The following is a 14,589-nucleotide window of genomic DNA, read 5'->3' on the forward strand; positions in this document are numbered from 1 at the left end:
CTACTTCAAGCGTGCACCCGAGTGCATCAAATGAAAAGCAAGGCAGTTGGCGCGAATTGAAACACGTACTGTAATTTAAATGAAGTCGATAAATCGGCGGACACATCTAATTTTGCTGAACGAGTGAGTCATCATGCCACCAAAAACTAGCGGAAAGGCTGCAAAGAAGGCTGGTAAAGCCCAAAAGAATATCTCCAAGGGAGATAAGAAGAAGAAGAGGAGGAGGAAGGAGAGCTATGCCATTTACATCTACAAAGTTTTGAAGCAAGTGCATCCTGACACTGGCATATCTAGCAAAGCTATGAGTATCATGAACAGCTTTGTTAATGACATCTTCGAGCGTATTGCTGCTGAAGCTTCTCGTTTGGCCCATTACAATAAGCGGTCAACTATCACCAGCCGGGAAATCCAAACAGCTGTGCGCCTTCTTTTGCCTGGTGAACTTGCCAAGCACGCTGTAAGTGAGGGTACGAAGGCTGTTACCAAGTACACAAGCTCTAAGTAAAAATCTTCTTCAAGATTTTTCATTTCAAACGGTCCTTGTCAGGACCAACACATTATTCGAAAGAGTTAAATCACGAAATTTGCTTCATTCTGTTATGTAGAAACACCTTGAAATCCAATTTCTATATGCTGTTAGTAAAAAAGTAAAGCACATAGCGGAGATGTGTCGTGCTTGTATACGAAAGGCATTTACTCGCCGGAGATCTACACTTAGTCATAATAATTTACTTTTAAAAAGTGGTAATACATTCCGTGTTAAGTATAGTAGTAGGTGCACACGGATCGGAAATCAGGTTATTTTAATGTGCCGTGCAAATAAACAGGCTGTTAGTGTAAGAAATAGTGGGTATAACGCTTAGAATATCGATTAATCGCTATGAAATAATGTTGATAAATTATCTCTTGAAAGTACTATAAAATTAATGTTTCTAGTATTTTCGTACTTGAAGGATAATGAAATTTGAAAAAGAGATGCCAACAGCACCTGGTGTTCCCAGGCGGTCACCCATCCAAGTACTGACCAGGCCCGATGCTGCTTGACTTCGGTGATCGGACGAGAACCGGTATATTCAGCATGGTATGGCCGTTGGCAACTACCTTTTCTTCAATGTCCTGTTAAGGAAGTATGTTTTAAGTAAGAATTGACATTATTAACTATAAAGGCAAGCATATTAACGTCGTTAACATTACTTGGAATATACTAATATTCGAATAAATATTTGAATGTTCGAATGATGAGTGATTCGGATGTTCATAGTGCCACTATGTCCTATCGAGTTTACTATCACGAACCACGTATGAAATTGTATATAAATAAATAAAAATAAATCCTTTATTAAGTATTGATTACAGGAAAAAGGCAAACTTACATTCTTTAATGTACACAATGAAATGTATGAAAGATATTTTTAAGATATGTTTCACTTACCCTTTATAACGCAAGGTAGTTTTCAGTGTAGCATCCTCTTCAGCTGCGAGATAACGTAAGGCAGATGATCATTCAGTCGTGAAGCACTAAAATGTAATATACATTTTAACTATTATCGATAAGAATTATTTACTGCAGGGATGCAAATAAAGTGAGGCAAATTAGTAAATAAAAACCGATACTGTAACTGATAATGTAATTACGTATCTGTATTAGTTGTATATACAGTAATCGCACGATTATCCGCGGAGTTGGATGTTGGCATAATCGCGCATAATCAGCAGTATGAGCAGAAAAGGGAAATGAAATGAAATCTTTAGATTTACGTCGCATACTTATACCGGTTACGCTAAAGGAGACGGTGATGATGAGTACTGAATGAAGAAAGTGGGAGGAAACGGGAGAAACCCGAGAAAACCCATGAGCACGGTCTTTATGCACGACAAAGTTCACACGGCACGAGCTGGGATTGAACCAGGGACCCCAAGCACCGGAGGCCAAAAAAGGGACAAAAAGTCTTTCGTGCAACTTTCGTTTTCGGTAAAAAGTTTACACATAATTTAGAAAGAGTAGTTTTCTGGTCTTTTTATTTCACAAGTTGGTTCATGTCTATATTTTTTACATGCATAAAAAATTTTTCAACTCCCTTGCTTAGTTCCTGTTAAAGACCTCTACCTCTGATTGTATTTTTTGCACATATTCTTATTGTTTTCAGACAACATTTCTAAGAGCGTAATTTATCGTCAGCAAGAAAAGAAAAGGAAAGCCTCGGATAGTGGAATGTGTACTGTATATATATATATATATATATATATATATATATATATATATATATATATATATATATATATATATATATACGTATTAGTATATAGTTTTATTTTATACGTCTCCTATTATTACACAATGTGCAGATATTGTGAAAGCGCAAGTAAATATGTATAACTCCCCGTTCTGCACTTAATAACTTGAAAGAAGTTCGGGGAAGGTAGTGTAACAGAAAGTGCAAACAGAAATGAGGGTTTACAGGCATTTAATATTATTCCGTAGTAGTATGATTTTTTGTAAAATATATATATATATATATATATATATATATATATATATATATATATATATATATATATATATATATATAAACATACATATTCAATGATATAGTAAGAGGTTAGCAGCACTGATAGAACTGCAGAAAGTACAAAACCGTTAATAAGAAAGAGAGAGAGATGGTGGCCGCTTTTGTGCTTTTCATTGGCTAATTCCGAATTGCGCGCGAATACGTACGAGATTTCTTTCTTTTTCCTCTTCGCAGCCCAGATGTTGCCAATTAGAAGTTTTTAGTACTACATTTGTATGAAAATGTTGCCTTTAAGAAATGTGGTTTGCATACGGAGAAAAGAGCAAAATGAATATTTATCTTAGTGGGCATGAAAAAAGACGAAACATTTTGCAAGATGGACACACGAACTTCCTTAATGCAGGCGTTCAGTACATTATTGTAAAGAAAAAAACACTAAAAAGAATTACTTCAATATCCCTAGCAACATTCAACAATTCATAGAGAAAAATCTTTATTTTGAGAACAATGGAAAACTATGTAATTGTAGATAACTACTAAATTTAATGATTAAGGAAAACGTTTAGGCCCGGCCCTTCAGAAAGAAAGTGCACAGAATTTTCTCTCATGGAAGCAATTGCAAAATCAACATTTTGTTTGCAGTTATAATTAGAGGATCTATATACAGGGTGTTCGAAAAAGAATGTATCCTCTTGAAAGAAAATATTCTCTGGGCCCCTAATCCTTTATATACCGAAAGGAAGTTTGTATAGCATTTTTTCTTACCTTCGTTAGAAGAATTGAAAGTGACTACTATCGTGACACGGGAGATATTTGATCGATAGTCGAATTACTCCCATGCTCGAATGAACACGTCTCTTGTAAGGAGAGGAAAGGCTTCTGTGATCCGCTATCGCAGCTGTGTCATATCTGCAGAGAATGTTAGGACACAAACGTGATCTTTGAGAGCCTCGTGAAAAGAAGTCGCATAGTATCATGTGTGGAGACATCGGGGCCATCTGAAGAACGCTTCATCATTAGGACCAAGGGCGAGTTACGAAACACTCTGGGATATATTTATTAACATAACTTCTCGTCATTCTGCAAGTGTGGTGGAGCTCCATCCTATTGGAAAAGGAAACCTCGGGAGCCCTCTTCATGTGTAGGTATCGTTCACATCTGAAGCATGTGAAGATAGATTACTGTACTATCGTGTACCTAAAATCATTTTCTACGAATACGAACATGTCTACACTGAAGGCAGTGCAGCTCTTTTTCTCTTTTTTTTTTGGTCATGTATTGTAACGCGGGGCAATGCACACAATAACATGTAATGTTGTGTATCATCATAAAGGGCCAGGGCGATGATTGGATCTTGATGGACGTGGAGAACTGATAGGTGATGTGAGTGGTATTGTGATCTATGGTTGTATGTTTACTGATGAATGCATAAGGAGAGGTGAAGGGGTTGCCTTTTTTTTTATGTCGATCGGCAGGGAAGCGATTGGGAAACTTTTGACTTTGTTTTTCAACCGAATATATTGATTGAATAGGTCGCCGACAATTTTACGGGGCGTCACGTCGTTGCCTTTTTCATGTCGATCGCGAGCGAAGCGAGCGTTTTTTTTTTTTTTTTTTTTTACCGACAATATGTATTGAATCGGTTGCCAACACCTTTAGGGGCGCGTCACGTCCTTCTTTCTGTGCTGATCGCGAGCGAAGCGAGCGCGAAATTTTTGACTTTTTTTTTTTTTTTTTTACCCACAATATTTATTCAATCGGTCGCCAACACTTTTAGGGGTGCGTCACGTCCTCTTTTCTCTGCTGATCGCGAGCGAAGCGAGCGCGAAATTTTGACCTTTTTTTCTCTTTTTAATTCTTTTTTTTTTCTTTAAGAAAAAATATTGATTTCATAGGTCGCCAACATTTTTACGGGATGGAACATCGTTTATTTGTTTTTCCAACCGTCTTTCTGTCTTGAGCCCCCGCCAAGTTAACTTTATGGTGGACAAAAACTATGTGCGGTGGGTTACCGGGGGTTCTCCCGTTTCCTCCCACTTTCTTCATTCCACCACCATTTCAATCATTTCTCATAATCAGCGCCTCTTTTAGCCTAAGCGGCATAACGTGGGACGTAAAACAAAGATTTCCTTTAGTTGCTTTCTGTCTTGATTACGAGCGCGAAATTTTTTACTTTTTTTTTCTTTCTTTTGATATTATTCATTTAATAGGACGGCAACACCTTTACGGGCCGCCGCGTCGTCGTTTACACTTCTTCAGCCCATATTCTTTCTGCTTGTTCGTTTTCCGGCATCTTGTTATCACCGCCCGCGGGAATGCCTATGTCTTTCATCGCTTTTTGAAGCAAATCTTTAATAAATATGCACTCTCACATTTCTACTAATATGCATACCACAGTGGATAGACTGTAACTAGGAAAGCAGAAGCCTGCATATCATATTATTTAACAGTTGAAAGTGAACTGCCATTTTAAGTTTGATTTTGATCAGATGAGTGCAGTTCAACTCGTCGACAATTGTGAAGATTCTCGAGGTTAGGGACCATCCATTTTGTGCTTTGTAATGAAAATGGCTGCAGCCAAACTTCTCTGATCTGAATGAAACTTGGCATGATGATACATCTTGACCTGCTCTACAAGTTTATTTAGTATTTTCCGTTGCGCAGGCTTTTGCTTCTCCAGGTTCTCCCATGGAACTGAGAAACGTATTCAGTCGAACTTCTGCGGTAAGTCAGTATATCATCCTGAGAAGTTTGATCGAGATAGCAGAGGTTCGACTATTCGTTTTTCAATTCCATGTGATATTACAACACGGTGAACTAAATTTATATAGAAACACTTTGATTTTGTTTTGTTTTTTGCTAGCATTAAACTGAGAAAATGTTATTGAATAGACAGAGAACACCACTCAAAGAAAAGTACATCATAAGAATATATATATGGTTGCTGTGGTTCTCGGTTTAATTTGCTAGTTAAGAAACTTGCTCTAAATAAGTACATCTTACAGGTGAAAAACTAAGCCAGGCGATAGAATTAAATATAAAGTTATACACTTTTATTTTACGTTTACTAGTGTTGGGTTACTACTGTAAAATAAGTCAGTATATATGAAAGATAACTGTATTAGGTACTATTTTCCACCGGCGGTGTATTCTTGCATAGTGTACTTAATGTTTACAAGCGGGGCGCTACTAGTATGGATGCATGACAAGTGCTATTGAAACTCGAAAACTAACTGGTTTCCACTACCCTTGCTTATACGTATACCCGCGTCGCCTTCGCTCCTGTTCACTTTGGACGCACATTCTTGCTATCGCTCAGGCCCCCAGCTTTCTCCTGTTTTGGCTCCCTTAAATAGTATTCGTGCTTTTTATTGGCCACCTGGCAAAGCACTTGTAATGATTTTACACCAGTAACTCTAAAATACATGTGTATTACTTTATTTAATTCTGTCGTCTGCAGAATTTTTTTTTTTTTCGTACAAATATGCCTTTTCATGCAGAACACTGAATTTTGCCTGTAAATTTTTGAGAATATGCTGTGACGAAACTTGAGCACCGTTCTTCTTTTCTTTCTTATCACGAGTCTTCTTTAGCCTAATGAGCACAATCATCACACGATAACGACTATTCTTTTCATTTAACTTGTAAACAAGTTGAACTAATAATAATAATTGATGTACAAAGGAGAAGTGTCCTACATATTTGAGGTAAAAAATAAAATAAATATACTTCTACTTCATCCGTGTTTACAAAGTTAAATGTTATCGATTTACAAAAAATGGTCACCTATCCACACACTGACCAGGCTCGACACTGCTTGACCATACATATTAAAACATCGGTCCCACTGAATACACAAGTAGTAAGCACATTCACATAAAAATAATTAGGATTACAGTATATAAAATGTGTTAATTAAAATAGCAAATGCCTTACCTTATCACAGGCGATCCAAAGCCACTGCACATCATCTGCTACGCACACTATATTCCTCCAATATTTCACTCACTTCCTATATCACGCAACAGAAAATATTAATAAAATTCACTTAGCAACATTTTCATTTTTAATCAACAATACGTATAACAATTAAGAATAAAATTAATTGTGAGCACATTGTTATAATTAGAATACTGTTTTTATTCGTTTACAAATATGGGATTAATATAGAGCTGGCAGCAACAATATATACAACTCATCCTGTATGTATCGTAAATCCTAACTTGAGAAGACATCTCTGACGCAAACAATGAGACAAGAAATCAAATACTATATCCGACACATTTGGGGTTTATTGAACTTCAATGTTGGAAGATACCACCTTGTCGGTAGTACAAATGTAATATCCTTACAACACGCGGAACTTTTGCCAGGCATATCTAGGAATTTGGGAAGATTAATTGATATCCTTAATGTGCAATGTATGATTATGACGCATTGTTATGTACACGCAGACGGAACCAGGACAATCTATAGATGACATTTGCACTGTGTTTGGACAATTTGTTCGCAGAAAGTAACCGTTTTTGTCTATGAATACTTGAGAACATGGAAGGTATGAGATATACATTTTATGCGCAAATATTATAATACAAATCATTGTTAGTTTGGTGGATGCGTGAAAGAAAGAAAAGGAGTAGATTTTTGCAGACGTCCGGATATAAAGCGAGAACTGAGAATACGCATCTATAACATCTATTTTCTTTGTGTTAATGATATCGATGAACTAAACGGGGAAACTAAAATACAACTGTTTGCAGTATAATTCGAAGTATAGTCAAGTGCAGAGGCGTACTCACGGGGTGTCCACCGGGGTGCGGACTCCTCGCAAAAGTTCCTAAGTGAACATACATTTGCAGACTTTCTCATTAAATGTAGTTATTAACAGGGAAAATATTGATGTATCATCAATATAAATCTGATCTTACACTTCATCTGTACTCTGTCTGTATCATGTTTTTGTGAAAAAGTAAGTGGAATATTTATCGTGTTTTCGAATGCAGAATAATAGTATATAGACATAGTGGCTTGTAGTATTGGAACCTTGCCCCCCGAAGCTTGGATCCCTTAGAAGAAAAAAAAAATGCATGCGCGCCTGGTGAAATGGTTAACGAATTCAGTTCACTCGATGAATCGACAGATAGTAATACACATTTCGACAGATCGACAGCATTCGACAGATACAGACATATGAAAGTAGCACAAGAATTAGGCGAAAGTCCGTGCGTTTCCTCAATTCACGTAGGAAACAACAGAAAATATCAACTACCATAAAATAATCCGTATATATATTTAATTTATTTGGAATAAAATAAATATAGAAACAACCTGTTCATACATAACTACGGTAAGTGCGTTAATTGCTAACGTAAGAACAAATATGAAACAAGGCACAAAATAAAAAAGAAAAATAAAGTTAAAGGGAATAAATATTTAGGCTTGATTGTCATTCGTATTAAGAAGCTGGGTAATAAAATGTTAAAATCTACAGAAAATTATGAAATTAAATCAGGATTTGAAATAAAAGTCTATACATTGGAAGTAGGCCAGGGAGTTTGCAAGGCAGATGTGTGCGACACGCGTTACTTTATAGATTCCCTTCATTGAACTATAGTAAGCAGTACGAAGATGGTACTTTGCGTATAATCACAGGAAGGATTGAAGTTAATTACCATGGTAATATAATTATTTATTGATAAGTATTTCCATGTTAAATTATGAAAATTATAAGCACAAGGAGGGTGAAAAAGTAGTGTGACCGACTTAGCAATGACTGAAACATAAAATAGAAAAGCGAATAAAAACAAATGCCTTTTGAGTTATGTGGAATAAAGTTTCTTCTAGCCAGTAAGGAAGAATAGGATCTGGTGCATTCATTGAATACCTGAAAAAAATCGTTTATCAAAATAGAAGGAAACACACTTATCGTTGTGGCAACTACGAACTTCTGTTTACCTCAGCCCGCCTCAGCAAGTGCTTTCTATCCGGTCCGCGCTCCGTAACCAAACTCAACGCTGCCTGCCAGCGAAAATTTCATTCTTCAGTATCGTTGAGTTTATTGCAGAAAGCAATGGCAGATACGGCATCAGCACCTGCAGCCCCGGCACAGGCTTCTCCTAAGAAGTCTGCAAAGCCTAAGAAACCAAAAACAACACCTTCTCATCCAAGAACATCAGAAATGGTGAACAACGCCATCAAGAATTTGAAGGAAAGGGGAGGAAGTTCACTGCAAGCTATTAAGAAATACATCTCTCAGAACTACAAAGTGGATGCCGAGAAGCTTGCTCCATTTATCAAGAAATACTTGAGAAGTGCAGTTGCTTCTGGGTCTTTGGTTCAGACCAAGGGAAAAGGTGCATCTGGATCGTTTAAGCTTAGTGCTTCATCGCTGAAGGAGAAGCCTGAAGGTGGATCTTCAACCAAGGCGAAACGATCAGCATCAAAGGAGAAGAAGCCTGCGAAAAAGCCAGCAGCTAAACGTCCCAAGAAGACTGGTGAAAAGAAAAAGGCTGCTGCTCCCAAACCTAAGAAATCACCATCTAAAGTGAAGAAGGCAAAAACTCCCAAGAAGCCAAAGGCCCCGAAGCCAAAGAAGGCTACAGCAAAACCGAAAAGTGCTAAGAAGGCTGCACCAAAGAAGAAGTAAATGTGTCAGTAAATCATCTGACATTTTAAAACGGCTCTTTTTAGAGCCATCAAATACTTTGAGAAGAGTAAAATTGTGCTTTTCCTATCATTATCACATGTTCATTCATAGCAATGTATAGTATACACGCAAGGGACTTTGAGTTTTCTTTTTAACCGAAGCACTTCTTGATGTAAGTGCTTTATAACAGAGGGGAATTGAGGGTGGGGAAAGAAAGCTTTCACGGGTGTCAAGAATGGTGTACTCGAAAAAAAATGGGGAACACATTACGTAATGTCAATTTGTGATCACTTACTTTTTCCTTGTTCCTATCTTCAAGTAGCGAAACAGTACAGAAAACGCACTTAATGCATTTGTTAGAAAAACTTTTGCAGGCTGACTGGGTTCGATTCTCGGTGGGAGCTCAAATGTTTCGCATTGCACGTTAATAAGTAGGTCCACGTTTGAAACAGCCTTGCTGCTGAAAGGGACACTAAACTAAAATCAACTCTTTTCAAGGCTGGGGTGAAAGAAATGTTCGAACTTATTACAACTCGTGAAAGTGAAGTAGACTGTTTCAATTTAACGTCGTACTATTATGATTTTTATGATAAAGGAGACGGGTGATTACGCCTAATGAATGATGGAAATACTGGTGTAATGAGAAAGTGTTAGGAAAAGGGAACACGCTAATAACCACGGATACCGTCTTATAATTCGTAATATTGCTATAAAGAAAAATAGTAACACCAGCAGAAATGTAGGTGTACAATTGAACTGATGTTAAGTACAAACAGACACTTAAAGAAAGTTTAGTTTAACGTTTGCATTCAACAGCAGCGACCTCTGAGAAAATATTACTTTTGCTACCTTGGAAGAAGTACATATTTCGCCTGCGAGTTCTATGAGATTAATAACGTTGAGAAGGGCAAACAGTGGTTGAATCGAAGTTAACTTATGCAACATATGGCAAAATCGAATCCTTGACCACATAAAACGAAGATAATCAATCGGTAAACATAGGGGAAAACTAAAGAATATACTTGAAAGATAGGATGATATACGAAACGAGAGGAAAACGAAGGTAGATGTATTAACTATGCAACATACGGCGTGAGAATTTAAAAAAAAAAGATAACAAGTATGGACAAGATCCTTGTTAGGATAACAGCATCTCTAAGTAGTGTATTGGTCCTAAAAAGGACCGTTTTTGAACTCAGTGCCAGAACTTCAAACTTAAGCACGTTCCCCACGGATGCGGCGAGCAAGCTGAATGTCCTTAGGCATGATTGTGACTCTCTTTGCGTGAATAGCACACAAGTTGGTGTCTTCGAAAAGCCCTACAAGGTAAGCTTCACTTGCCTCCTGTAAAGCCATGACAGCTGAGCTTTGGAAGCGAAGATCTGTCTTGAAATCTTGTGCAATTTCTCGGACGAGTCGTTGGAAGGGCAGCTTGCGGATGAGCAATTCAGTGCTCTTCTGGTAACGACGAATTTCTCGGAGAGCCACAGTACCAGGCCTGTAACGATGGGGCTTTTTCACTCCACCGGTAGCTGGAGCACTCTTTCTTGCAGCTTTGGTGGCAAGCTGCTTTCGAGGAGCTTTGCCTCCAGTAGATTTCCTAGCTGTCTGCTTGGTACGTGCCATTGCAACTGTCACGACTTGTTTCAAATAATTGCGCGCTGAATGAAGTCAAGTTATATAAAGAGCAAAACCGTTAAATCAAGCTATTTCTCATTGGATAAAGTCAGTCGAAAAGGACAGTTCTCATTGGCTTAGACACGTTTTGTGTTTTTCCTCCGTGCTTTCCCTGCATGATCGAAGGAACAAAACCACGAGTCTTGGGCTGCTTGGGCTTGTATTTCTCGTGTGTGGTGAGCGAAGCAGTAACATATCGAAATGACAGGACGTGGAAAAGGAGGCAAGGGTCTTGGCAAAGGAGGTGCCAAGCGCCACCGTAAAGTTCTTCGTGACAACATCCAGGGTATCACCAAACCCGCTATTAGGCGTCTTGCTCGCCGTGGTGGTGTGAAGCGTATCTCTGGTCTCATTTATGAAGAGACCCGAGGAGTATTGAAAGTATTCCTGGAGAACGTAATCAGAGATGCTGTTACATACACAGAACACGCCAAGAGGAAGACAGTGACAGCTATGGATGTTGTGTATGCCTTGAAGAGGCAAGGAAGAACCCTGTACGGTTTCGGAGGTTAAGTTGGGGTTCCTCCTATTTTGGATATAAAATTGGCATAAACGGCTCTTTTCAGAGCCAACAAATTTATATAAAGGGAAAGATTTACTTTGTGCGATTTTCTGTTAGATTATAAGAATTCGTGTAACTACATTAAAGCCTTTTGATGCACACAAAATTACAGACGTAGAGAGATTAATTTGAGAAAATCATACGTTTTTTTTTACATTATGTACGTTCATGTATACGTATTCATATGTAGCAGTATTAATGCTGGAGAAGGGGTTCTGGTTGGAAATTGGCGATTTGTTGGAAGTAGCGAGCATGAGAGATGCGAAACGCAAGTCGGAATTTCTGTTCTGACAGTAGGATGTACGTATAGAGGCTTATACAACTTCTATACTGTGCTGTGAGGGGCGAATAATGCGTTAGAAACCTGAATCTTGTCCTTTATCTTGTTTACGTGGTCTTGGGTTCGATTTTTTTCTTTTGCGGTAGTGTCTATTGTGATTTACATGTAAATTAATGACACTTCGTAGCGGGTTAGTAAAATAAAGAGTAATACAAATATGAGATGTAGGTTAATGCATTGTATACTTCACATTATTTACTAAAGAAAGGCAGTAGTTACAAGAAACCTAGGCTCGCTCGTTGGGCACAGTAGCAAATGAGTTCTGAGATCAGAGAATAAGAGTAGTTGCGTATTACAAACCATATACATATAACACATATCACACAAATATGAATATCGACCTTGCAAAGAATAAATCGTACTTAAGTGTGCATTTAATGTCATTACTATGTTGCAAAAGAAATTTAGGAAAGTTTTTTGATCCGCTCTGTTCATGATGTCATTGGGGCATAGTAATGAACAATAATAAATGTCGAGAACATATTGAACAGAGTAATTTCAGCCAAGCCAACGCAAGAGAGAAACATGAGTGCTTTAAGAATGTTGGAAATTCCTTTGTCTAGCATGAAGTACATGAGAATATGTGGTATGAGGTTTTCTTCCATTGCTGAGAATCTGGGCTCGACTGTCCTGTCCTCTGGGTAATATGAGCCCGATGTACGCAAATATCAAAAAAATGTAGCTAGCGACAATACAAAAGGTAATGATCTTATAATTAATAATGTAGTGGGAACTAAGCACATCGCTGTTTGGAGTATTCTAAAGATAGTGTGACTTCCTATGGGCTTCAATTACGATCGACGACTACACATACTAATTAATCGAATAGCAGCGAGAATTTCGAATGACACTAAGCAACTATCTCAGACACTTTTGATGAGTCTGTATATCGAAAACAATTCATTTCAATCGTAAATCTCCTCTATAAAGGGGTTTGTGGCCCTCATAAGGGCCGATTTGTATGAGATATAGGTCTTACATTTATGCCTTCTTCTCAGTTTTCTTGGGCAGAAGTACAGCTTGAATGTTGGGCAAAACACCACCCTGAGCGATTGTAACTCCAGACAACAACTTGTTTAATTCCTCGTCGTTACGGATAGCTAACTGCAGATGACGTGGAATAATCCTAGTCTTCTTGTTGTCACGAGCAGCGTTGCCTGCCAACTCAAGAACTTCAGCTGCCAGGTATTCCATGACTGCAGCCAAATACACGGGAGCGCCAGCACCAACTCGTTCGGCATAGTTACCCTTTCGCAAAAGACGATGGATTCTGCCTACTGGGAATTGAAGGCCAGCCCTGCTGGAGCGGGACTTGCTCTTTCCCTTGACTTTTCCACCTTTGCCGCGACCAGACATTGTTCAATATTCTTTCGTAATAAGATGAGAGGAAAAATTGCGGCCTCCCATGAATCAAGTCAGTTTTGTTACTACTTCAAGCGTGCACCCGAGTGCATCAAATGAAAAGCAAGGCAGTTGGCGCGAATTGAAACACGTACTGTAATTTAAATGAAGTCGATAAATCGGCGGACACATCTAATTTTGCTGAACGAGTGAGTCATCATGCCACCAAAAACTAGCGGAAAGGCTGCAAAGAAGGCTGGTAAAGCCCAAAAGAATATCTCCAAGGGAGATAAGAAGAAGAAGAGGAGGAGGAAGGAGAGCTATGCCATTTACATCTACAAAGTTTTGAAGCAAGTGCATCCTGACACTGGCATATCTAGCAAAGCTATGAGTATCATGAACAGCTTTGTTAATGACATCTTCGAGCGTATTGCTGCTGAAGCTTCTCGTTTGGCCCATTACAATAAGCGGTCAACTATCACCAGCCGGGAAATCCAAACAGCTGTGCGCCTTCTTTTGCCTGGTGAACTTGCCAAGCACGCTGTAAGTGAGGGTACGAAGGCTGTTACCAAGTACACAAGCTCTAAGTAAAAATCTTCTTCAAGATTTTTCATTTCAAACGGTCCTTGTCAGGACCAACACATTATTCGAAAGAGTTAAATCACGAAATTTGCTTCATTCTGTTATGTAGAAACACCTTGAAATCCAATTTCTATATGCTGTTAGTAAAAAAGTAAAGCACATAGCGGAGATGTGTCGTGCTTGTATACGAAAGGCATTTACTCGCCGGAGATCTACACTTAGTCATAATAATTTACTTTTAAAAAGTGGTAATACATTCCGTGTTAAGTATAGTAGTAGGTGCACACGGATCGGAAATCAGGTTATTTTAATGTGCCGTGCAAATAAACAGGCTGTTAGTGTAAGAAATAGTGGGTATAACGCTTAGAATATCGATTAATCGCTATGAAATAATGTTGATAAATTATCTCTTGAAAGTACTATAAAATTAATGTTTCTAGTATTTTCGTACTTGAAGGATAATGAAATTTGAAAAAGAGATGCCAACAGCACCTGGTGTTCCCAGGCGGTCACCCATCCAAGTACTGACCAGGCCCGATGCTGCTTGACTTCGGTGATCGGACGAGAACCGGTATATTCAGCATGGTATGGCCGTTGGCAACTACCTTTTCTTCAATGTCCTGTTAAGGAAGTATGTTTTAAGTAAGAATTGACATTATTAACTATAAAGGCAAGCATATTAACGTCGTTAACATTACTTGGAATATACTAATATTCGAATAAATATTTGAATGTTCGAATGATGAGTGATTCGGATGTTCATAGTGCCACTATGTCCTATCGAGTTTACTATCACGAACCACGTATGAAATTGTATATAAATAAATAAAAATAAATCCTTTATTAAGTATTGATTACAGGAAAAAGGCAAACTTACATTCTTTAATGTACACAATGAAATGTATGAAAGATATTTTTAAGATATGTTTCA

General features: G+C 38.1%; 2 non-coding genes across 2 annotated transcripts; both read right to left on the reverse strand.

Moving 5' to 3' along the window:
* Positions 1-976: 976 nt before the first annotated feature.
* On the reverse strand, positions 977-1,095 carry LOC145677847 (5S ribosomal RNA). The gene has a single exon (XR_014130055.1). It is a non-coding gene; the product is annotated as a 5S ribosomal RNA (ribosomal RNA).
* A 13,043-nt stretch (positions 1,096-14,138) lies between these two features.
* LOC145677848 (5S ribosomal RNA) lies at positions 14,139-14,257 on the reverse strand. Its single transcript, XR_014130056.1, has one exon. It is a non-coding gene; the product is annotated as a 5S ribosomal RNA (ribosomal RNA).
* Between the last annotated feature and the right edge of the window lie 332 nt (positions 14,258-14,589).

The sequence above is a fragment of the Thermobia domestica genome, unplaced genomic scaffold (assembly GCF_964235325.1).
Source record: "Thermobia domestica unplaced genomic scaffold, izTheDome1.hap1.1 HAP1_SCAFFOLD_1468, whole genome shotgun sequence".
NCBI lineage: Eukaryota > Metazoa > Arthropoda > Insecta > Zygentoma > Lepismatidae > Thermobia > Thermobia domestica.